Here is a 24,301-nt window from a genome sequence, read left to right as displayed (position 1 = left end):
TGTGTCGACAGAAGATATTGAACTTTCAACCCTTACATCTCTTATTTTGCTTCCTGTCTAGCAGCTGTCCTATTTGCCTATGCCTTGGGCTTATTGGGTCAGCTACTTCCCCTTCCTGTTCCGAAAGGCTGTCTCTGTGGTTTTTAGTGCCTGTTTGAGCTTCTGGAGAGCTTTGGCTCTGTTCTAGCCTGCTCTCAGTTGCTCCCTTAGCAGCCGGCCATCCAAGATCAGGGGGGGTCAACGCTGGCATCTGTGGGCTCTCCTCTGCCGGAGTATAAGCCAAGTCTCTCTGTTCCTGACTGCATTCTGCAGCTGGCTGTAAAATTACACTCGGAACTGGCATACAGTATTCATGACAGTAGGCTGCATTCCAGCCATATAAAGGTTCCGGCACCCATGTCTTTACATTCAGGCCATTTCCCATGTCAGGGACACCTCCACGTAGGCAAAAGCACTCAAGAAGGGGATGGAGCAGGACCAGTGAGAGGTGGGGTCTGGGAAGAAAGGGTGTGGCTCCTCTAGCCACTCTTGTGGTGTTCCCTGCAGAGAGTCCCAACAGCTATAGAGAGGCCTGGAAAGCTCAGATTGGCCCCTGGCCTGAGGCTCCACACCCCTACTTTAAAACATAAGAGGTCAAGTGTGGTAGTTTGCTTACCAGCAATATAAGTCAAACGAGCATGAACCACTAGGCTGCTGTTGGTTCTGAGAAATGAAATGCACTTTATTTTACCAAAGTTGAATGTGCATGTAGTTGGATCCTTACATTTACCACCCTTTAATATAATCCACGTATTTTATGTTACATTTTATAAAATAGATTTGACAATTTTTCAGGAACTTTATAGAAAAATAACTATTTCCAGGATATGGAGATAATTTCTATGTGGCACAGCTAATTACATTTCCCTTCTTATTCTCTTGCTGTCAGGTTTTTAAAAGTAGCTTTACGATGTTTTAAGATCCAAAGTAATTTTATGAAAAAAAAACAACAACCATGGTAATTATAAGTTTCTCAAATTTTCAAAAGTTAGGGTAGTTCAAGGAGAAGTAAGACTCAGTTGCAAACACTTATTGCGTAAAGGCAAAAATATTCCATTCATTGTGCTCTGTTAGTCCTGGATGATCTACATGTGTAGAATCCAATGCTTGTAGGCACTTATCAGATTCATTTTTCTTCCACTAGGGTATCCACTGCACCCTATTTTGGGCTGTGCACATTGGATTTTGTGCACATAGACATATTTGGATATGTCAGCCAATGTACTGACCACCAACCCTAGACCCATATGCTGCCCCATGGAAGACTCAAATGAAGAAGAGAAACAAGCTTCCTCATTTAGCATCTTCTCCCAGGCTTAGATCATAGATGTTCCACCATCCCCATGTCATATGACAAAGGTATTTGAGAGCAGAAGCAGTAAAGCAGTCTAGAAATGTTGTGAAATGCTGAAAAGCTGCAGAATCGTTTAGCATGCTGAATCACTGTGATTCATCTTGAGGATGACTCATTCTCTGTATAAGTATTGTACAGTGGTACCTCGGGTTACAGACGCTTCAGGTTACAGACTCTGCTAACCCAGAAATAGTACCTCGGGTTAAGAACTTTACTTCAGGATGAGAACAGAAATAGCACGGCGGCGGCGGAAGGCCCCATGAGCTAAAGTGGTACCTCAGGTTAAGAACAGTTTCTGGTTAAGAACGGACCTCCAGAACGAATTAAGTTCTTAACCCGAGGTACCACTGTATCTGCTTGCAGGCAGACTCACTGCAGTGTCTCAGTCAGTGTCTCAGTGTGGAGCTTGTGCTCTGTGAAGCCTGTGCTTGGTGGAAACTCTGCGTATGCTCTGAAGCTAGTTTAATCTTCTGTTCATTATGCTGTTATTTACAAACAAGTTTATTTTAACTCAGTAAAGCCTTTGTTCTTTTACTGAAGAAGACTCTGAGTTACAGTGGTACCTCAGGTTAAGTACTTAATTCATTCCAGAGGTACGTTCTTAACCTGAAACTGTTCTTAACCTGAAGCACCACTTAAGCTAATGGGGCCTCCTGCTGCTGCCATGCCGCTGGAGCATGATTTCTGTTCTTATCCTGAAGCAAAGTTCTTAACCTGAAGCATTATTTCTGGGTTAGAAGAGTCTGTAACCTGAAGCATATGTAACCCGAAGTACCACTGTATTAATTTACACTGCGCGTCACCCCAGAATCCAGGAAGGAATCCCTAGTAGCATCTCTATTTCTTCAGCCTTTTGAAAACCACAGTTAAAGAACTAGACAAGCGTCCTTTAAAGAGCACAGCCAGCTCTTTGGAGGAAGTGGGGTCAATTGCAGAACAGGTGTTTCCTCCCTTCATAAGTCCCTTTACTGAGGCAACACCTCTCTATTACTGACAGTAAGGAGAGAAAAACCGCCAGTGGAGCTGTCTGAGAGCCTTCTGAGATCCCGATAAAACCTGCCTGAATCTGGATGAAATCAAAATAAATGCTTCTAACCCTGACTTTACATGATGTGACCCTGCTTCCTGCGACCTTTGCCTGACGTGACCATACCACATATGCATGGTTCCAGCTGAACTAAGCTACTTGGTAGTAAGACAAAAAAGGAGATTCCGACCAAACACCAGGAAGAACTTTCTGATCGTAAGAGCTGTTCAACAATGGAATGGACTTCCTCAGAAGATGGTGGACTCTTTCATTGGAGGTTTTAAAGCAGAGTTTGAATGGCCACCCATCATGGATGTTTTAGTTGAGATTCCTGCATTGCAGGGGGTTGGACTAGAGGACCCTTCCAACTCTACAATTCTATGATTCAATGTTTTGCTGAATGCTTCTAGTCAAGCATTTTCAGTACACTTCAGCAAATTAATTTGCCATGTGACCTTGCCCACTGGTGAGCATGCTGAGATTTCCTCCCAACTTTGAAGCCTCAGAGGTGGTCTGTGTCATCTACCAGCAATCCCTGCCACCTCCTCAGGTGCAGTGTTGGGAGAAAGACTGGATATTGTTTGGTATTTGTATGGCCAAGGTATCTGAAGGTCCATATAGGGCCAACTCAGCTCCCACTCACCCTTCCTGCTATTTGGGAAGGCTTGGACTGAGGAGGAGCATTGGTCACTATTGGGCTAAAGGTGCATAGGATACCTTCAGGCAGCCGGGCCTTTTACCCTCACCCCCCACCTCCACCCCAGCCTTTCAGGCACACAGTTTGGGAATAGCTGGGTTAACGTGCTGAAAAGTTTTGACTTTATGCTTGCGACTGAGTCTTACTGCTGCTTGAATTGCTGCAGCTTTTGAAAATATGAGAAACTTATAATTGCCCCGGTTTTCTAATCAAATTACTTTGGATCATAAAACATATTGAAATTACTTTAAAAAAAACAAACCACCTGACAAGCAAGAGAGTAAGAAAGGAAGTGTAATTAGCTGTACTACATAGAAATTATCTCTGTACCCTGAAAATGGTTATTTTTCTATAAAATCTTTATTCCATTGTCAAAAATAGTTGACTTGGAAGTTTTAGAATAAAATTGAACAGAAAATATGTAGATACAAAAGAAAACTAACTGAAATAAGCTAACCAAGCACACATTTTACTTAGGTGAATGGAATAAGAATTTACTTGCTCTAGCAGGGAGGCAAAACACAATCATTGTGGCTGGTAGCCATTGATAGTCTAATCCTCTTTTTAAAGCCATCCAAATTGGTGACCATCTTTACTTCTTCTGGGAGTAAATTCCTTTGCTTAACCATAAAACCTTATAGTGTGTTTTTTCTCAATTCATACAGAATCGGTAGCCCAAAATGTCACAGTGTTCCTCTCAGTTCTCATTCACCCTCTCCTTCTTCTGAAGTATCATAGAATAATCAAATTGTAGAGTTGGAAGAGACCCATCTGTTATCTAATCCAACCCACTGCAGTGCAGGAATCTCAGCTAAAGCATCCGTGACAGACGGCCACCCATCCTCTGCAGGGGATCCCACAACCTCCCAAGGAAGACTGTTCCACTGTCAAACAGCTCTTACTATCATAAAGTTTTTCCGTATGTTTAGTTGGAATCTCCTTTTTTGTAACTTGAAGCCATTAGTTCGAGTCCTACCCTCCAGAGCAGGAGAAAACAAGATTGTTCCCTCTTCCATCTGACAGCCCTTGAGATATTTAAGATGGCTCTCATATCTCCTCTCAGTCTCCTCTTTTCCAGGCTTAACATGCCCAGCTCCTTCAACCATTTCTCATAAGGCTTGATCATCTTGGTTGCCTTCCTCTGCACACGTTCCAGCTTGTCAATATGCTTCTTAAATTGTGGTTCCCAGAATTGGACACAGTTTTCCAGGTGTGGTCTGACCAAGGCAGAATAGAGTGCTACTATTACTTCCTTTGATCTGGACACTATACTTTTATTGATGCAGCCTAGAATAGCATTAGCTTTTTTTGCTGCTGCATCACACTGTTGACTCAATGGCTTCCACTGACCTTAGTGGAAAGTTTTATGGAACTTGAATGTTTATTTGTTGATCCACATTATTTATTTACGTATTTCTGCATATTACATATTATGGTCCTTACATGTTAAATATTATGGACCTTCATCCAAACATTCTACAGTAGTGTACAATAAGCATGAATAAATGGATTGATACACAATATAAATACATTAAAAACATAAAGCCAGCCTCATAACAAAACAATGTTGTGGAACCACCTTCCCTGTGAGCTTAGACAAACACCAGCATTATTGGTATTTTGGTGCTTATTAAAAATATAATTGTACTCTCAGGCTTTTGTTGAGTTGGCTGTGGTTTTTAATCCTGCCAAGCTTTATTAGCTGCATCCTAGTTGTATTACATTTTTAATTTTTGATGTTATATATTTTGAACACTCTCTTGAAATGTGACATAAAAGTCTATTTAAAAATGTTTTAATAAAAAACTATAAAGTAGGACTAAAGCAGAATGTTATATTCACTCTATGTTTATCCGCCCTTCCCTCTCCCACTCCTATCCCCTTGAGGTTCCTCACAGCCCTAATATACTCTTACTTCAGATCATACTGGGTGGGGCTGTTACTATAAGAGCTTAGACAACCTTTTTATCACTGGGTGACTCCTATGGGGCTACATCTCCTGAGGGCAAAACTTCACTTTGAGGGGTGCCACAACTTCTTTTCCCAGAAAGCATTTTGAAGAAAGATGTAGCAATGCAGTATCTATGCTTGAAAACAAGCTTTGTGTGTGTTTTTAATCATGCAAAAGTGAAGGTTTAGAGATCTAATTTTGTTATGCTTAATTGTACTGAAGTTTGTATTTAATTGAGAAAGGTTAGAGGTATTGGAATGAGTAATATCATTGTTACCCATTGTATGAATACTTTTTCGCTATATTGAAGAATGCTAGTGAGAGGCTACTAATGAGAGAATGTAAGGAAATATGAAAACAAACTGAGAACATATGTCTTTTGCTTAGTGCTTTGAACCATATTAGGACATATTGATTAAGCGTGATCTGTTAAAATGTACTGAGCATAGAACAATGAAACTGAAAGAAAATAACAGTGGTGTCCAACACAGATATTAAATACTTCTCATAGTGTTCTTTAGTTGTTTTACTAAATCATTTCTGACAAGTTAAGCTAAGGAATGGATAATTGTCTGTCCTCCTAGTGATTATTAAAAAATACTTTTGTTATGAAACTTTAAGTGGCTGGAAGGTATGCAGAAGAATTGGCCTTCACTCAGTGCTGCCCACTGACATCTGATGGCATTACAGTGGTTACATACGCTTCAGGTTCCAGACTCCGCTAACCCAAAAATAGTACCTCGGGTTAAGAACTTTGCTTCAGGATGAGAACAGAAATCATTCTCCAGCAGCGCGGCAGCAGCAGGAGGCCCCATTAGCTAAAGTGGTGCTTCAGGTTAAGAACAGTGTCAGGTTAAGAACGGACCTCCTGAACTAATTAAGTACTTAACCCGAGGTACCACTGTACTCAGATTTTCAAAGTCTGAAATAATTTAATTCATTTAGAAAATGATATTTGGTTTCCTAGAACACTCTGATGTGGAGGCGAATATGATTGGTTTTATATATGTTTAGTGAACATATCTGGAGAGAAGGGAATATGAGGTGTGGGGTGTGTTTGCTGGATGTTACTACAATGAAGTAACCTCTGGAGAATGTTGTCCCAGTTTGCTGAGAAGACTTCTCACTATGCATGCAGGTACCTATATGCACATTTCACATAATTGCCATTCTGATGGATCAAATTACAAACATACTACCCCCAAAGAAAATATGTCTTAGTTGAATATTAAAAGCTGTACCAGAAAATTACTTCCAAATATAGGATCCAATGGACCAGGAGAACTTTGAGTAGAAGCAAAGCTAGATAAGGAGTTGCTTTACCTATTTCCCCTAATAATCTCAGTTACTACTAAGGACAGTAGCAATGGTCTAACATTGACATTTATTGCATTGCTGTGAAACTGAAAATAATAGTCCAAATTTCTGTTTCTTTTTTTGTAGGTCTAGCAGCAGTGGAGACAATGATTCAAAGAAAGCAACCTATTCTATGACCTTGACAAATCTGTTCCGTTCTGAACATTGTTTTGAACTTTGGATGGTCTCTTGCAACAGCTATGCTTCCCTGACTTTTTGGCAAAATTCTGCAATTTGGATGGGTTCCTCAGCAAAAAAATGTTAATTCCACACTTATATGGCCTTTTCTTCTATGATGGTAAGTTGCTTTACTTAACTATTAGTGGTATTAGGGTTTTCCATTTTAGTGTACAGATTCTGGGAATTTTGCCAGAGAAAACCAGAGGGTGTTCTCTTTTCTGCTCTGAGAATATCAAACACACACTTTTGTTGACAAAATAGAGTTATCTTTTAAGCAAATGTGCTCCACTTACACTAAATTACAACAGGATTTATTAAGACAGATTTTAATGAATTGCTCCCCCCAAAGAAAATAGAACCAGAACATATTACATAATATCATTAACTTAAACATCATTGTTTTATTTAAATCACTGCAGTTCCATGTTAAATCAGTTCATGTCATTAGACAGAAGATACATCAGATATCAAAATGGTCATTGATACCAGTTGTTTAGGTCACTATTGATTTAGCAAGTTGCTGCCTTTAGCATGTTGCCCAAGAGAAGAATATAATCAGAAATGAGAACTTTTATCTTTGGACATGGAAATAACCAATAACACTCTTTCAATAGGGAAGTCATGCATTATCTCTATGGTGATAAATTCCGTGCCTGCTAGAATGCATTCACATATTTACATTTCGGTTATGAACACATTTCAGCTGTACTTTCCATGAAGTAAGTAGTCAGCTTACACCTGCTATTCCTAGTCTTGCAGAAGAAGAAAAGACACACATCCGCCATGTTGATCTCAAAGTGCATGAACTGGAACAATATCTGCCAGACCTGGCAAGGTTATTGAGTTATAGTTACTTGGTAGACTTACAATAAGGGGCTACATGTTTCACTATCGGTTCATTATTTGTTTTTCATGTTTCACTTTTTACAAAAGCTTTTCCCAGCATGGTGCCTTTGTGGGACTTCAGCTCCCTTCATCCCAGACCATTCTAGCCGGTGCAGCTTGGGAGCTCATTGAGTAGGAGAAGGCTGTTTTACATCAATGACACTGCTGTGTTTGAAGTAGCTACTGTCAAATGATTAGGACAAAATATATCACTAGTGGTTTAGCATATAGTTACCCTTTCTGTGTTGTATCAGAGATGTTTCTGTTCAGATAATGCTCTGGTGTAGACTGTGCACTGATGATGATAGGACATGGAAGTTGAATCTCTAAGGTCCAAATTCAATCTAACAGAGTTTTGTGCATCTTTCCCTCAGCTTTTTCTTTCTACCGAGAGTTACCTTAAGAGTGTGCAAGCCTGAGTGGTGAAACAGTGGGATGTAGGAACAGGTTTCATAATTGTTTCACCCTTGAACAATGTAGAGTTGTTGTTGTTGTGTAAAGTGAGTTTTATAGAAGAAGTGGGCTTCTTCTCTTTCCTTACTCTTCATATAAAACAATGTGGGGCAATTCCTGACTTTTGGAAATTGTTTTAGGACCATGTTTATAGTTCATTGCTATGTTTAAAAATAGTATGAACTTGCATTTTACTATAAGATAGCATCTGTACTGCCCGATAAATATCTCGAACAATAAACACATGAAGGATGAAGTTCTGACTACACAAAGCATAAAGTTTCAGCTGAATCATCTTTCTTTGTTGGTGAAGGATTTAGTAAATTACTGTTGTTTTATGAAGGGATTTAAAACTGGGTTTTCAAGAAATGGAGTATGATGAGTCAAATGTTACAGTCTTAGGCTGGGGCTCAGGGGGTATCTAGTCCAGGCTGGTGACCTCTGTATGTTTTGGATCATAATTCCCATAATCTCTGACCATTAGCCATTCTAGCTGGGACTGTTGGGAGTTGCAGTTGGAAACATCTGGAGCATACTAGGTATAGGAAGTTCAGCTGATGACACCGCTGTTGTGTTTTATTGCAGTTACTTGCTGTAAATGGGAACTTGCATACAATATCCATAACAATCAGCCTATGACCCTTTTTTCTGCATATACCTGAGAATGGAAAGTTGTCAATGCTTGGTGCCTTTCTGATTGGCCAGTTCCCCCACTATGATATTTCTGACACTACTGTTTTGCTATAACCTTGAAAAACACAAATTTATAAATGCTGTTATAACAGACAAACTCATTTCTTTTCAAATTTCTTCATATCTTTGTTCTAAGATAGGTTTGTAACTTATGGAGAGCTGAAAAGGAAATACTGTACAGAGATCATTGGGACTGTAAAATGTGACAGATTTTAACAAGCATGTTTTTTGAATGCATGAGCTTAGAATACAAAAAGCGCCTCAAAATATTGCAGCAAAGTTATACGTATGGGATATTTTTTTTTGACCAGCTGTTCTTATGAGCCAGCTGAAGGCACAAAACACTTATTTTCAAGTATCCTTGTTTTGTAAGACTTGTTTTCAAGAATCCTTTCCCTCATGGGCTAGTAATCATAACTGTGTTTAAGATAAGCATCCATCAAATCAAGTAGCCACATTCTGCTAAGGCAGTCTTGCACTTAATTAATAATGTTTATATTGTGAGTTCCATGCCATATATAGTATAATTTTTTTCACTGTTTGGAAGCTTCTGCCATTTAACTGTCTAGGATTGAGGTCATAGATTTTATAGGTTTTAAATATTTTGCTTCTTTTTAAAATGTGGTTATTCTCACAATAATTCCTTATTTTATATTTGTTTTTTGGCAGTACATCACACAGAATGAATTTTTATCTATCTTTTCTTAGAGTAGAAAATTCCTTGCCATATCTTGTTCCTCCCTGAACCAGAGCATGCCTAGAACTTGAAACAATGAATGAGGTAGTCTCACTATTATTTGGCAGTTTGGGTATGGGGGTTGGTGGTTTTCTTGGACATTTCAAAAACTAAATAAGTGTTCATAATACATTGGTACCTCAGTTTAGGAACTTAAGCCGTTCCGGAAGTCCATTCTTAAACCGAGGCATGCTTTCCCTAATGAGGCCTTCTGCCGCCGGTACCCTTCCACCATTCAGATTCCGTTCTTAGATCAAGGTAAAGTTCTCAAACTAGGACACTACTTCTGGTTTGCGGAGTTCGTAAACCAAATCATTTTTAAACAGGACTGTTCTTAAACCGAGGTACCACTGTACATGTCAAAATGATAGGAACATGGAAGAGAACAATATATTGCTGGGTACGGGCACAAGGTACTGGTAGAGGTGTTGTCAAAAGCAGTCAGTCCATCATTTGGAATTGCAGTGGAAGTACTAGTGAGGAAATGAGGGCTGCATTTTTCCACAGTCTGAGAGCTGAACAAGTGAAGAAGAAGAAGGAGAGTTTGGATTTAATATCCCACTTTATCACTACCCTAAGGAGTCTCAAAGCAAGTAACATTCTCCTTTCCCTTCCTCCCCCACAACAAACACTCTGTGAGGTGAGTGGGGCTGAGAGACTTCAAAGAAGTGTGACTAGCCCAAGGTCACCCAGCAGCTGCATGTGGAGGAGTGGAGACACGAACCCATTTCACCAGATTACGAGTCCACCACTACACCACACTGGCTTAAGAAATGAGATTTCTTAAGGTGTGGTGTGGGGCAATAAATATTTTGGTCCTGAAATAATTAACTCTGTTCACTGGGGGGAAATGTTTGCAGTGGCTGAGTAGCATGTGCTCAGACATGAAGCTCATTTGAAGCTGCCATCTTATTTCTCACCTTAAACTGCCATTCAGTATTGCTATAAGGATAAATTGGATAGGGAAGACCATGCATGCCTGTCTGAAATCTTTGGAGCAAAAATGGGATACAAATATAATACATAAAATAACAAATAGTTACATTTCTTATGCAACAAATAAAGGTGTAGGAAAATACAATTGTACCCTACTTCCCTATAAAATTGCTCATGTTTAAGAAGTTTAAATAAACTGTTTTGTTTACTCTTGATTTTCATCCTAGTTCGAAGCATTGCCTCTGTTTTTCTTCAGGCAGGCAAACAGGAATGAGTTTGAGTTCCACAGTAAGCATTCTCTCTTGATGTCTCAAACAACAATGGAGATAACTTTAAATGGGCCAGCTGGCTCCTTTTCCCAAGAACTTTCTCTCTTTCCTGTGTGCCATGCCATGAATCCCTAATTTCCCAAACTTTTTTTCAAAGCTGGCAGCCCTTGTAAACTACAAATCTAATCACTAGCTTAGTTTTTTATATGTGGCATTGTTTATTTCACTTAACACATTTATGTACTCTTTTCATTAATGGTTTTAGTATGCTTTACAGACATTACAAAAGCAAGCAAGACAACAATAAACACATACAAAACTTTGTATTTATACAATTGCTACATTATCCTGTAAGTGGGATCAAATTTACTGCATGGTTATGCTTGCATGTAGGGAGTACAAATTCTTCTTACTCCCTACATGCAAGCATAACCATGCAGTGAATTCGAAACAAAAACAGGCTCATTGAATAAGGCCAATACTTTTCTGGCTGAAAATTAACTCGTCTCTAGAAGTCCATCAGTGCTGTTAATTAATCAGCTGGTTGACCAATGAAGCACCCCAGTGCCCACAGGAAGAGATCATTCTGTACCACCTTCCTTTGCTGGCGAACAGAGCAGGGTATAAAGTCCAGGAAACACATTTCATTCCCCTGTTGGGTAGGAAGAGAATGAATAGCACGGAAACTTGCTTTGCCAGAATCTGTTTTGTGCTGTTCTTAATTGCATTATCAGATTTGTATACCTGATACCTTAAAACTAGCTTTCTCTTGACGAGTGGGTTATACAATATTTTGAAAACAGTGTTATGAATGTTCCAATCAACCTTGCCCTGCACAACCAGTGTAACTTCTTGGTAGCTCAAAAATGCTCATCTGTCCATTAATATGAAATTATTTCAAATACCATCTCCTGTAATGCATCTGTAAATGTATCTGTTTACATGCTTTTAATATCATCTATTTGCATAAAGGCAGTGTTAATATGTACTGAAAATAAAGTTTATCTTATTAAAGTGGCCAAAAGTATCAGAATTGAAAGTAACATTTACATTTAAGATTTTAGACAGAATGACTTTAAAGATGGATGAGGAGATTGAGCCATTCAGAAGACGAATCATTTCCTTTCATTGAGGTGGAAAGCAGAGACCTTAGTTTACCTTTTATGGTGATAATTCAGCCAGTGACCCAAATGTGTTATAAGCAGCTACTTTTCCCTTGTCTTCCCTCTTTTAAGAATCCCAGTTTCTTTCCAGGTTCCTAATCCCAACCAAAGTGTGCAGTGGGCATTTGCTTCACAAAATTGGGTGTCCTATGTAGCAGCAAGAAGGAAGAATGGCCAAAGCAAGAGTTTTAAAAACAGAATCTGAGTCATCCTTGCACTTTTCAATCCAAATGCACATAGATGAATCTGACATGCATTAAAAAGAAGTTTGCCACGAGGAACTTGGTTGTTTGTGAATTATTTCTTCAGGACGGATTCTGTTACAATATAATTCAGTGCTGAAGCATTAAGAACTGAGGTTAATGTACTTTGAAAACTAGTATCCACTCAGCTGCACAGTAGAAGCTCTTACCATGCATGTGGAAGTTTACTAGTGTTAGACTAGGAGTGGAAAGATCCCCATTCAGCCTTGGAGCTTACTCAGTTACTTTGGTTAGTCACTGCTTCTCAGCTTAAACATCCTCCGCAAGCTTGCTTGGAGGCAGTGGGATGTATACTGCCTTGGGCTCCTTGGATAAAAGGAAAGCTACAAAGGTGGCAAATAAAATAATTTCATATAGTAAAACTTACGACATTATAAAATCCGCTTTGAATCTGATATGATCACCTGAGAAGGAAAGACATTGCTTGTCAGTGTTGTTGCTCCAATAGTATTATTTTATAAACCATGCTGCAAATATTTGCAATGCTGATCTTTCCCTTTATAGCCTTATCTTTCCTGAAGCCTAGGTAGGATTTTAGTTTTGAATTGTCGTTTATCATTTCTCTGTAGCTTCAGAATAACATCATATATTAGACCTTGACCGAAGCTGTAGGTCAGGGCTGGGAAATCTTTTTCAGCTTAAGGACCATGTTTTCTTCTGGGTGATCTTCTGGGAGCCTGGATGCAGATCTTCTGGGGGCCTGGATGCAGAGACAGAAGTGGATGGAACAATGAATACTAATTTGACTCTTGTATGGTAGGCTAGTTTCTTCACTCCCACATACCCCTCGTCTCACCTCAATCCAAACAAGAAAGAGACAGGACTCTTCTTCCTTATATTTTCTAAGAAGAGGTTGGATGGCCATCTGTCATGGAAGCTGTAGGGGAGTTTCCTGCATTACAGGGGGTTGGATCAGATGACCCTTGGGATACCTCCCAACACTACAATTCTATGATTCTAGGATACATTCCAGCTGGGCAAAAGCAATCAAAGAAATTGCAAAGCAGGGATGGCAAGACTGTGTGACTTGGGAGGCTAGGCGGCCTGGGGAGAGTCAAAAGGTCCAGATAGGGAGACCAGGAGAGCTGAATTTGGCCCCCAGGACTGACGTTCACATTCCTGCTGTAGATAGACTATCCTCTTCATTGCTGCAAGAACCTTAAAGCTGGTATTAAAGCACAGCATTATTTGTCTTCAGCCTCACTCAGGGTTGCTAAATGTGTTTCAGGCAACAGAAATGCATCAAGTGTGAAGGAGAATACAATAGGCATTCTCCCTAGCTTGAGCCTCTGGGTGTTTAGGGAAATGTTTCTTTCTTTGACACTTTGCGTGTTGTGAGAAACTGCAGCTGAACACGTGTGTACCCAGGCTGCCTCATAAACTGTGAAGCAGCTGTCAAAAAGAGGTGTGCACATAAAATCCTCCTTTCACACAATTTCTGACTGTCTCCTCCAAAGAGGTGAGGGAGGAAGGAACAATGAATTGTCTAAAAAGGGAGCCATTCAGTTGCCATTTTTATATTCAGAATGAAGTTAATTATTTCTCAGTATGGTGATTTTCCATATTAGTATTCGCCATTGTTAATGAAACAGAGCATGAAATACATGAAAGTGGTGCTTCCTTTGAACATACCCCTATGTAATTCATATTGCCAAACTCAGTTCTATGGCATTTCACTTCCATCTTCTTCCACTGAAAATATTATCTATGATATTTTAATTGCATCGAGGCCAGGATCAGTTTACCCTTCTACACACCCCATGTCGATGGAAGAGGTATACCAGGTTCGGACTGCCCCAAACACATTCCATGGAAGTCGGCCAGTATTGAACCTCTCTGTTGTGCAAGCCAAGCAAGCAAGGTCTCACTGGGCAACCAGGGAACAGATTCCAACCAGGCAGATACTGAACCCAAACTTGGGAGTGCCATGGTCAATCTTCCCCTCAGGCCCCTTATGGGGGACCATCTATACTATGTTGATCCTTCTCAAGGAGGCAGCCTTATATAGGCTTCCCTTCCCTTTTGCAAGGGCTCATGGGATAGCCTTTTCCCATGAGCCCATTGCACGGGCCAGATACCGAGCAAAACCTTGACCAGTATTTTGCGGCAATCTATGGGCCCCAGCACTGCCAAGCAACAGTGCCCCACAGTTATTGGGCATAGAACGAGGCTTACAGTAAAGCTGTTCTGTTCAACTACCATTTACACCAGTGTTTTTCAACCTATTTTGGGCAAAGGCACACTTGTTTCATGAAAAAAATCACGAGGCACACCACCACTGTGTGCGGAGAGGGAGATGTCAGAGCCCCGCTGCTCTCTATGGGGAATCGGCTGAGAGCAGACCGCCTGTTCGCTCTCATCCGATTCCATCCGATCTGATCCCCACCCAGGACGGATGGAAAATAGGGTGGACACAGTCCGGCGCCAGCCTAGTGGCCGAAAATTTGACTTTTTTAAAAAAAAAATATCTTCCAAATTTTTCGACTTTTCCCACGGCACACCAGGCAACATCTCGCGGCACACTAGTGTGCTGCGGAACAGTGGTTGAAAAACACTGATTTACACCAAGCCAGAAGACTTGGGGCAGAAGCAGGATATCATTTCATCTTCTGTCAGGGTGATGATAATGCAAAAAGTAGAATGAATATCTTCTGCCTTTCCCCCCTTTCCTTAGTTCATGTGGAGTAGCTAGGGAGGTGGTGAATTGCAAGAGGGGTTCACATTTCTTAACCTCTCCAAAACCCTGCAGGAGAAGAAAGTGCCCTGCTTTCCAAAAATGGTTTGCACAGTGCTTCTCCTTTCTTAAAATGGGACCCATTTTCTCCATTACATTCTTTGAAATTAATTGATAACTTTGGGAGAGGAGGTCGCTACTGGCAAGGTAGGTTAATGGCCGGGATCCAATGACTATTTCATGTTGCAGAAAAAGGATCTTTCACCATTTCATCCTGATTGCATTGTAACTGACTGCATTGTAAGATTCAGTTCCTCATGCTCTGTCTGCAGCTATCAGTTAAGTCTGATTTCTGCATAGGCTACACAGCATTTTTGCACAGCATTTTTTTCTGGTTATGCTGTAAGTTTCTCCCTTTCTGCCCTTTTTCCATTCTCTCTTTTCCATTCTCTATCAAAAATGTGAATATGAGCATTTAAGAAAATGTATACTCAAATTCAAGTTAATAGCTATAGGCTGTTAATACAGTACTCAATTTTGGATTATCAAGTTAATGGCTTTGCCTATGAAGCAACTTGGACAGCCACTTCAGGCAGAAGGTTGCTGAGAGAGAGAGCTCACTACTAATCTCTGTCTCTGTCATTAAAAATAATGAACATTTATACGTCTTTCGTTTAAGTGTGAAAATAAATTTTGGCGCTGTGAAGCTATGTAGTGTTCAAATTCTGGAACGGGGGAAATTATTATATACTGCAGGTCTATAAGTACTGGTGCTGCAAGGCAGTGTTTCTTAGTCTGTTTGACCCTGAGCCACACTCTGTTTTCTGGATCCTCCCCCAACCAGCTCTAGTCTGCTGTTTGTAGAGTGCAGATATCTCCATGCATATCTGTGTTCGTCTTGCTGCTGCTCTGCATGCAAATCTGAAGAAAATGACCAAGGGCTGTTAAATAACTTAAGTACTGCCCTTCACTTCACTGCCATCAACCACTTATCTGGTGGTGGATATAAAAATGTTGTTAATGGCAGTGAAGTGAAGGCTTTGATCCTTGGATTATCTCCACGCTCAGGAGTGGCTTGCCTGGTGAAGTGAGCAGCAGCAATAGCCTCCTACTAGCTTTCCGAGAGAGTGAAGGCAAAGGGAAAGGTGATAGCAAGGTTGGGGCTCCATGGCACCCTGGTGGACTGATCGGCAATTTGGTGTCCACTTCTGTCCATTTTTTAAATCCCATACCAACAGGACTGATGAATCTGTCAGTTTAAGTTTCTCGCTTTTTTGAATCTTCACTTCCCGCCGCATTGCTACATACATTTGCAAAATTTTAAGAAATTATCACATGAAAAACCAGTCGTGTTTGCATGCATGTTTCCCCTAATAGTTGTATTTTGCATTTTTGCAAACAATTTTCACTCAATACATTGTGTCTGGTTGTTTTCAATTATACACACACATTGCGTGCACTTTCTCTGTTCTTTGTCTGGGGAGCTCCATTGCAAAGTTTAGAGAACTGTGAATCTCGAAGGAAACCTGCATTTTGGTTTGTGGCTCGGTGCAGGAAATGTGAACCTGCTACAACCACATTAAAATGTGAACCAAATGGCTTTCTCCCCCATCCCTACCACCAGTATAACCACAAAGATGAATGCACAGGTGGCATGAAAGGAATGAGATGTTTATGTGTCTCTTATATACCAATCCAGTCCTCCATTGTCATCTTCTTGTGCTCCAGAGCATGAGTAACATACATGGTAGAAAGAGACAGAGGGATGGATGAGGATATGGGAGGTTTGCAAGGGCTTCTCATACCATGCAATGCCCTCCTGGTGCTGTGTGCTAGCATTGGCATGAAGAACAGGAAACTAGGACTGCTTGCATTAGCAATCAACTGGATTTTAAATGTAATTGATAAAATGTAATTGATAAACCTCTTTAGCAGAAACAGCAATGAGCCACCCACAATTTCTAAGAATTAAACACTTTGCACTCTGACATTTGTGAAGGTGTGCCATTGAAAGATAAACCGCAATAACCCTTGCAATACGGCAGCTAGCTGCTGATTACAAAAAAGAAGGGAAATGAAAGCAAATCTCCCGATTCCATGTTGCTAATTCCAAGCATTCAGATTCTGCTGCCCAATCTAAAATATAGCACCTTCAGATTCAGTTCTTGTTCTTGTTTCTAAAGTTGTAGATATAAAAGGCACAATTTATGCCAGGATACCAATTCATGTGAGAAGAATTAAATTTGTTTAGGGTTCTGCTTGATTAAAAGTATACAATCAACAGGCAAGATTTCAGGACCTCAAGGGTATTATTTATACATGGGTTTTACAGCTATACTTTCTTATCAGCGGTAAGATAAACATGAATGCTTTATAGCTTCATGGTGCCAGTTTACCCTTACTTAATCAATATCACAGTTATAGACTGTAACATGATTGTAACTAGACTTCAAATACATAAACAGGAAACTGGATGTGGTTCCTGGAATATGGGAGTAACACAGCATCCAGGTACAAAAAATTCTAGCACTTCATCAGTTACTTATTTCCTCTACGAAAAAAACCTTGCAAACAAAAATTATTTTGAGTGCAGTCCATGAAATATACTGTAGGCAGATGCAGTGTTCAGTATTGAAACACTTGATTAAACTATATAAATTAGTTCACCCTTAACAAGACTTACCAAAAAAGGGGAGTTAAAGAATATTTAGGGGGTCATAATAGCACGAAGTACAAGGAACACTTAATTTTTAGTTTGAAGCATATTTCCGAGATATTTTAGTAATCTTCACATTCCTTTAACCCTGGGGGAAAAGGTAGGCCACATGTGGCTTTTTTCACCATTTTTTGTGATTGTCAGCTATCCTTGGTGATTATCTAGTGGACAATGGGCTTTTAAAACTCATTTTGAGCTTAGGGAGAGGGACTTACCCCCTGTTGCCCAATGCTTATGACCAGATCAGGCTTCTTAGCCTCTTTCTTCTGATATCCAATAGATAATGCTAGGATATCCACAGATTTCCATTATAGTCAGTGGAATGAATTCCACCAGAAAAGTATGCTGAATATTTATTACCCCTGTTATTAATTTAGTATCCCAGCACTCTTTTAAGTAGTCTTGATGCTTTATGGAATTGATTTTGTATGGCTCTTCATCACATATCCAATTTTATTTGGAAACAAAAATTAATATAGGAGAAATCCATAGGCTACAAGTAAGGGAAAACTGCTTCCAGAAAGCTAATATAATATCAGAAGATCCCTGCTAGGTCAGACCAAAGGCCCACCTAGTCCACCATTATTTTATCGCAGTTGGTACCAGATACCTGTGGGAATCCCATAAATGGGACATTTGGTAGGGGAAGAAGCTAAGCACACAGAGATTCTGATTCCATCATAAAAGAGCAGTGCCCTGATTTTAAAAAGCATTCAACTGACACAAAGGGAAGTTTCTGGGATATTGTTTTAAAAAACGGGGTGAAGGCAAAGGAAGGAGGAAGAACAAGAATGAATGTTCAAAAATTACATTCCTAAGTGAATTATTAATGCCAGTTGTGATGCCATAGAAGCCTATTTCACACTGAGACGATTAACCCTACAAGCTTAAGGATTGAACTGTTATGTTTCTAGCAGTCTCCCCCACAGTCCTAAAGGCTCAAGGTTTGTGGCTGGGGTGTGTTTCGTTATTTCCTTTTAAGAAATTAAAAACTTTCTGTTATACTGCTTTCAATATTCAACAGTTCCAGTAAGAGGAGCTTTAAATAGGCATGTCAGAGAATTGTGATGGAAATGGAAACCGTCAATGTAAAAGATTCCTGCATTGCAAAGGGTGGGACTAGATAACCCTTGTGGTCCTTTCCAATTCTCCAATTCTATGAGTCTCCAATTCTATGACTAATAGGTCCCATGGGAATCAATTGATCTCTGGAGATTAATCCAGAAAAAGCAATCTGCATTCACTGTAGCAGTTGTTTTCAGTTTGTAGATGATATTTGGCAACACAGCATTTTCGTTACGGTACTTGTCAAGGAGCATGGAGTACCATTACTTCTTCCTTCTTTCCTTATGTATGTAGGGTGTTGCAGGCCCAGGCTCAGCAGAGCCAAGGATGGAAGGGAACTGAATACATTTATATACCCAACTTACCAATGACAAATTGTTGAATTAAGTCACTCTGAGGGCTACCATCAGCTTTTTATTCACCCCAGAAGATAGGTTACGAAAACATTGCATTTTAAAAATATACAGGTAATTGCAGGTAAGCAGAGAGGTTCATCCAAGTTTACTGTGCTTATCAGTAATTTATAGGAAGTGTATGGTGGTTGATGTGCCATAATTGTATAGTTATGAATGAAGTTATTCTGGCATTTATTATGACACACTGTGCCAGGGACAAAATGTTTCTGTTATGCAATTACTTGGCTTAAATTTTCTTTGGTTCTTTTGTTTTTGGGTGTGTGTGTGTTTGCAATTGCTTCTGAACATTTGCATGACTAGATATCAGATTTTAAGAACTGGCATGCATAGTAAATTACACAGTAATTCAATTTTTTTTAAAGCGTTAGTTCAGTAGCCAATGTAGAACTGTTTTAGTATGTAAGGGAAGCAGGCAATTTCTGCTGTAACATAAATTTCTGCCAATTTCTTGCCTCCATAGGGTTCCCAGGTTCTTTTTAAAGAAAAATGCAATCCATTGTTGATTTTTATTAGCTCATTAACCTTTTGTAGATTCCATCCTCTGCAAATGCTGAAAAGGATTTTTTCTTTATTTAGAGAAATTTTCCATTTCCTGCTGGCAGCAATGCTAGAAGAGATGTGAAGAGTACATGAATCCAAGGGTTGTTTCCATAATAATAAATAAAAGTTTATTGATTTGTTCAAATGCAGCCATTGTCTGAACATGGAAGTACCATGTAGCTGTCATAGGTAGTAGTGAATATTTCAAAGCCATTTAAGTCAGTGGCCACCATCACATCTTGTGGCACTGAGTCCCATGAGCTAATTATCCATAGACTCTAAATCTTACTACAAAACTTCAAACTTCAACCTTTGATGAAGTTCAGCTTACTGATATTTTGCATAATAATTGATGGAATGGAACTGATGTATGAAGTTGGATTTTACTGCTTAGAGAGGTGAAAAATAATGTATGAAGTTCAAAATTAAAGATTTTAATTTGATCTTTTTTCTTTCTTTCTTTCTTTTTTTTTGCTTTGAGCTTTTTTGCTTGGCAATTAATATTTTAAACGTTCAGCACATGTTAATGAAGGGTTTCCCCATGGTGCAAATAGAAGAAACCTGCCATTGGAACCATAGGACAGGAGTGGAAGGATAGAGTTAGAGGAACAAGATGCTGAGCTAGACTAGTCTTTGGTCTGATCCAGCTGGGCTATTTTTATGTTTTAAATTGTGGCATTAGAAGTAGCTTTCCAAGTGAAATAATCAGCTTTTCAGTTGGGTATGCAGAAGTATCCGCACTGCTCGATCCTCATGTGCAATCCTTTCTGTGTGTGCTGAATTCTTGTAGTTCTTTGATCTGGCTTTTTAGTTACTGCATTTGCAGATTTCTCCAGAGCCTTTACCTCCTCCTCTCCTGTTCCCATTTCTCTTATCAGCAAATGTGCTGTGCATTTTGGAATCTGTTTCTGCATGCTGAATGTACTGTGGCTTATCAAAAAGGGGAAAGCCATATGCCTCAAGACATTGGATGATTGGTAAAATGTGCTTAAATGCAAAAAATAAAATTAAAAAGAAGTCATGGAAAGGTTCATATTCAAGGCGTTTATAGCTCATTAGAGGGCATTTTATCCGCTTCAGCAAAAACAACAACAGGCAATTACTTAGTGAAGATTTGTATAAGGTAAATAAATTATCTTAATTCTCTAAAAAAAGGGATCCCTAATTCAGTATTGTATTTTAAGAAAGCTCAGATTTAACCCAGTTTCACAATTCTAGCACTATCAAAAGCCCTTAACACAGCTAAAAACTGTTGACTCTGAGTCTCTCAGAGAAAAGAGAGAAAGTCTTCATATGGAAAGGAGAGGTGGGGAAATTTGCATGAAGCAGAATTCTTTAGAAAGATAAACACCTTTGAGTTCTTATTGATTCCAGGTGGGATGCAACTCCTTTCTCCTTTTCGGAATGACTTATGTTCACATGCTGGATTGTTCCTTACTTTGCCTACAGTTCATAGTGTTGTGAGTTGGGGCAGCAGGCTTTGGCTATAGGCCTGAGTGCCTTCTAATTTCTTGATCTGCCAAGGATTAAATTGCTGGAACAGCCAGGGCAGCTCCTTTATAATGGCCTACCTATGGGTTGCAAAGGAAGTGGCTCTCTGCCAAAGGACAAATGGGTGCCCCCCATTCCTCAGCTGTCTGGTACTTAGAAGAACAAAAGCTAAACTTGAGGTGTGTGATCTAGAAGCAGGAAGCAAGCTGGGCAGCTGAGAGACAGAGCCATGGCCAATTTGTGCTGGGATCCAAGGCAGTGGCAGGCTTTGGGCTTTCAAATTTCAGTGGCGCTCTGTGCCATGCCAAGATTCACCCCACCCCCAATCTCTCACCTTCCATTCTACATCATTGTTATGGTGGCTTCTCATCTCGGTGCCCAGTGCAGGGGAACTGGTCATACTCTGCTAAATCTATCTCTGTCCAAGGCTAGGGCTATGGGAGAAGCAAGACCTTTTTGGGATGTCAACACTGTGACCCCTCCACCATAGGCTGAGGTTGTATATATGTGTAAATAAGCCATATATCATAAAGACACCACAGTCTCTGCTGTCCCTCAGAACCCTGAGTAAGTGCCAGGAAATCCTGGAATCTCACAAAGCTCAGAGTTTGTGCAGCAATAGTAACTGCTTTTTGTCCCTTCATTCATCCACCTCAAGTTCATGAGGCTGTTAAGCAGAATTGGCAGAACCATACATGTTGATTACATGCAGTATATTTAATTGCTTTAGGACATATTTCAATTTAGAACTTAAGTAGTGACTATATTAAAGCTGTGAACTTCACTGCATGTAAAGCCATAAGGAGCAGGTGACACATGCTTTTCAGGAGATATTTATGTTAATTAAAAAGAGAATATACAACACAGTTAAAAGGTCAGGCAGTCTGCAAACAAGATAAATTGTTGAGAACATATGTTAAAATGGGAAGAGGCAAGGGGTAAACAAAGGATCTCCATGGATTAGTTCAAAAAACACCTTGGCAACAAAGAGACCTGATACAATTAGGTGAACATATCCTCTGTAAAACTCTAACTGTTCCTGCTTAGGGGCAATGAGATAGGAAATAACATTGCCTCATTGCACAGCACTCATCTGTAGACAAAGCCAGATCTTTATCTCTGCCCTTTCCTCCCTCTAGTTTAGCAGGTTTACACAAGAAGATGATGATATTAGATTTGTGTGTGCATGTTTTTAATTCTGTTCTACTTAAATAATATACAAAACCTGATAAGAATGAAAATCATTAATGCTTTTTTTAAAAAGTCAATAGGCTAAGCTTTACTTTTTGTTCTAATTCAAGGCAATTTCCACCCTGCCAAGAAATAAAGAAACCAGGGCAGGCTGATATAACTGTTCCAGTGGCATAAAACTTATCATTAAAATATATTTAAATTAAATGCTATTATTTTAATTGCTTATATTGTAACCTGCCTGGAAAGATTTTATTTTGAAAGGTGGGTCAAGACACAAGGAATTACTAATCTTTCAACAAGAAAATCCTACACTATTATTTTTTCTATGTGAGCTGTATTCATATAATTGGACCTTGTGGGGTGTGTGTTGGGGTTGGTTTTTGTTTGTTCTGCTTTTATCTCCAAACAGCTAGATAATGGCCTGCTTTGATGATCTGGTGCTGAGTTGGCAAATAATCTTTGTGTGTTGTGTTGGTATGGGAGGGTGAATGATACCTATTCTGTTTCACTACAGCTGCAGAACTGGCAAACATATGGAAAGCAGTAGTAAGCCTAATGAAGCTCTTCAAATGTCTCATGCTTTGCTAGCGTTCTACTGTAGAACTTCCCAGTGTGCCAGCCAGCTCAAAAACTCATTGATTGATGTGGAGTTGCAAAGGCATTCTAAAAATTGCATTTGCGATCATTTAGAATTGTAGTTAAATTGAACACTCAGTGAAATCAGAAGTAACGTTATTAGATTGGGAGGTGGACAGAAGAAAGTTAATGGAACACTCCTACATTTTGTTGGGGACCATTTCAATCCCTGCAGGGGCATACAACTGGGATGTGTCCTGCCATTCTATGTAATCTTAAGAATAGCCTTGCTGTATCAAGCCAATGACCCATAGTTCCCACAGCATTCTGTTCTCATACTGGCCAATAAAATGTCCATGGGACGCTCATAAGCAGGGCCTGAGCATAACAGCATACTCCCCTCCTACATTTTCCAGCAACTGATGTTCAGAAGCATAATGCCACCTATAGTGGAGGCAGAATATAGCCACTGTGGCTAGTAGCTGCTGATAGGCTAATCCTATTTTAAAGCCATTCAAGTGAGTAGCCATCACTGCCTCTTGTGGGAGCAAGTTAAACTATGACCTTTGCTTCCACAAGAGGCAGGCATGGCCACCGATTTGGATGCAGTTAACATAGTTGGGTAGTTAGCAAAGACGGGCTTTGCTGTTGATATAAGAATTGGAGAACCCAGGTGCATATTTTATTTTTATTATTTTAATAATGTTTCATATAACCCTTTAGAATGTATTAGGCTTGATTTTTGTGTGTTCTTTATTTGTGAGTCTCCCCCCTCCTACGTTGCATACTATCTCTCCTTATCTACTCCTGAGAGTGGTACAAATGGCAGGAAGCTTTAGCAACAGAGTGTAAAACAACTATCCTTGAAGCTATCTGGGATCCAGGAAGAGGATTTTATGATGCTCTTCCCTCACTGAATTCTAAGTTGCCAGGGTAACGCTGGACATCCGAGACCTAAAATGGCCAAATGGCCTGGGCACATCGGGGCCACTCCAAGGTGATGTGAGGTGAAGATACCAGTATGGAGCCATGCGTGCTTTACTTCTCATGACCTGTAACCTTTCCTGACATATGTGAAAATGTTTTATGACTCTTTGCTGTGTTCAGCTTTTGTTCTGAAGTGCCTCAGGAGAGACCTTCTCAACTGACACATTGAATTGAGTGAGTTCTGTACTATTGCTATAGCTATAGTAAGTGCTGGGTCCCCAAATCTGGATGCTGGACTTGGAAGTAGTTTCCTTGGTTCTGTGGTTTATTCAAAAGGTGGTTGTTTCTCACCTGGGTAACGGGCAAGGTAGTGTAGAGGTGAATTTTTACCACGCTATTCATTAGGTATTGCATTTCCCCACTTAGGAGGGAATTAGAGCTTTTACTCTAATGCATGTGACAATAGTGTGATGTTTTGTTTTGTTTTAAAGGCTCTTCAGGAAAACACAATTTGGAGAGAAGAAATAGAGAGGGAAGAGGAACTTTGCCCGCCTTCCATTTTCTGCTCCAAATTGTAGTCAAACATTTTTCTGCTGCCTGATTCAAAATATATTTTCAAGAAAACCTTAGAAGTAGGAGGCCCTGAGCACTGATATTTAAAAGTCCAACAGATTGATAAATTTATTTCGTGTTCTATTGC

At 39.8% G+C, this 24,301-nt stretch overlaps 1 protein-coding gene across 3 annotated transcripts in view; it reads left to right on the top strand.

Annotated features, from left to right (window-relative positions):
- Positions 1-24,301, top strand: part of CHRM3 (cholinergic receptor muscarinic 3) — a 224,552-nt gene that overhangs the window by 44,903 nt on the left and 155,348 nt on the right. For all 3 annotated transcript variants that reach the window (XM_081905820.1, XM_081905822.1, XM_081905821.1), the window contains exon 2: positions 6,512-6,722. The gene's annotated coding sequence lies outside the window, so the exon portion shown is untranslated. The remainder of the gene's footprint in view (positions 1-6,511; positions 6,723-24,301) is intronic.

This window comes from Podarcis melisellensis (genome assembly GCF_964234715.1).
Source record: "Podarcis melisellensis genome assembly, chromosome: 3".
Taxonomy (NCBI): Eukaryota; Metazoa; Chordata; class Lepidosauria; order Squamata; family Lacertidae; genus Podarcis; species Podarcis melisellensis.
This window is presented reverse-complemented; position numbering and strand designations above follow the sequence as displayed.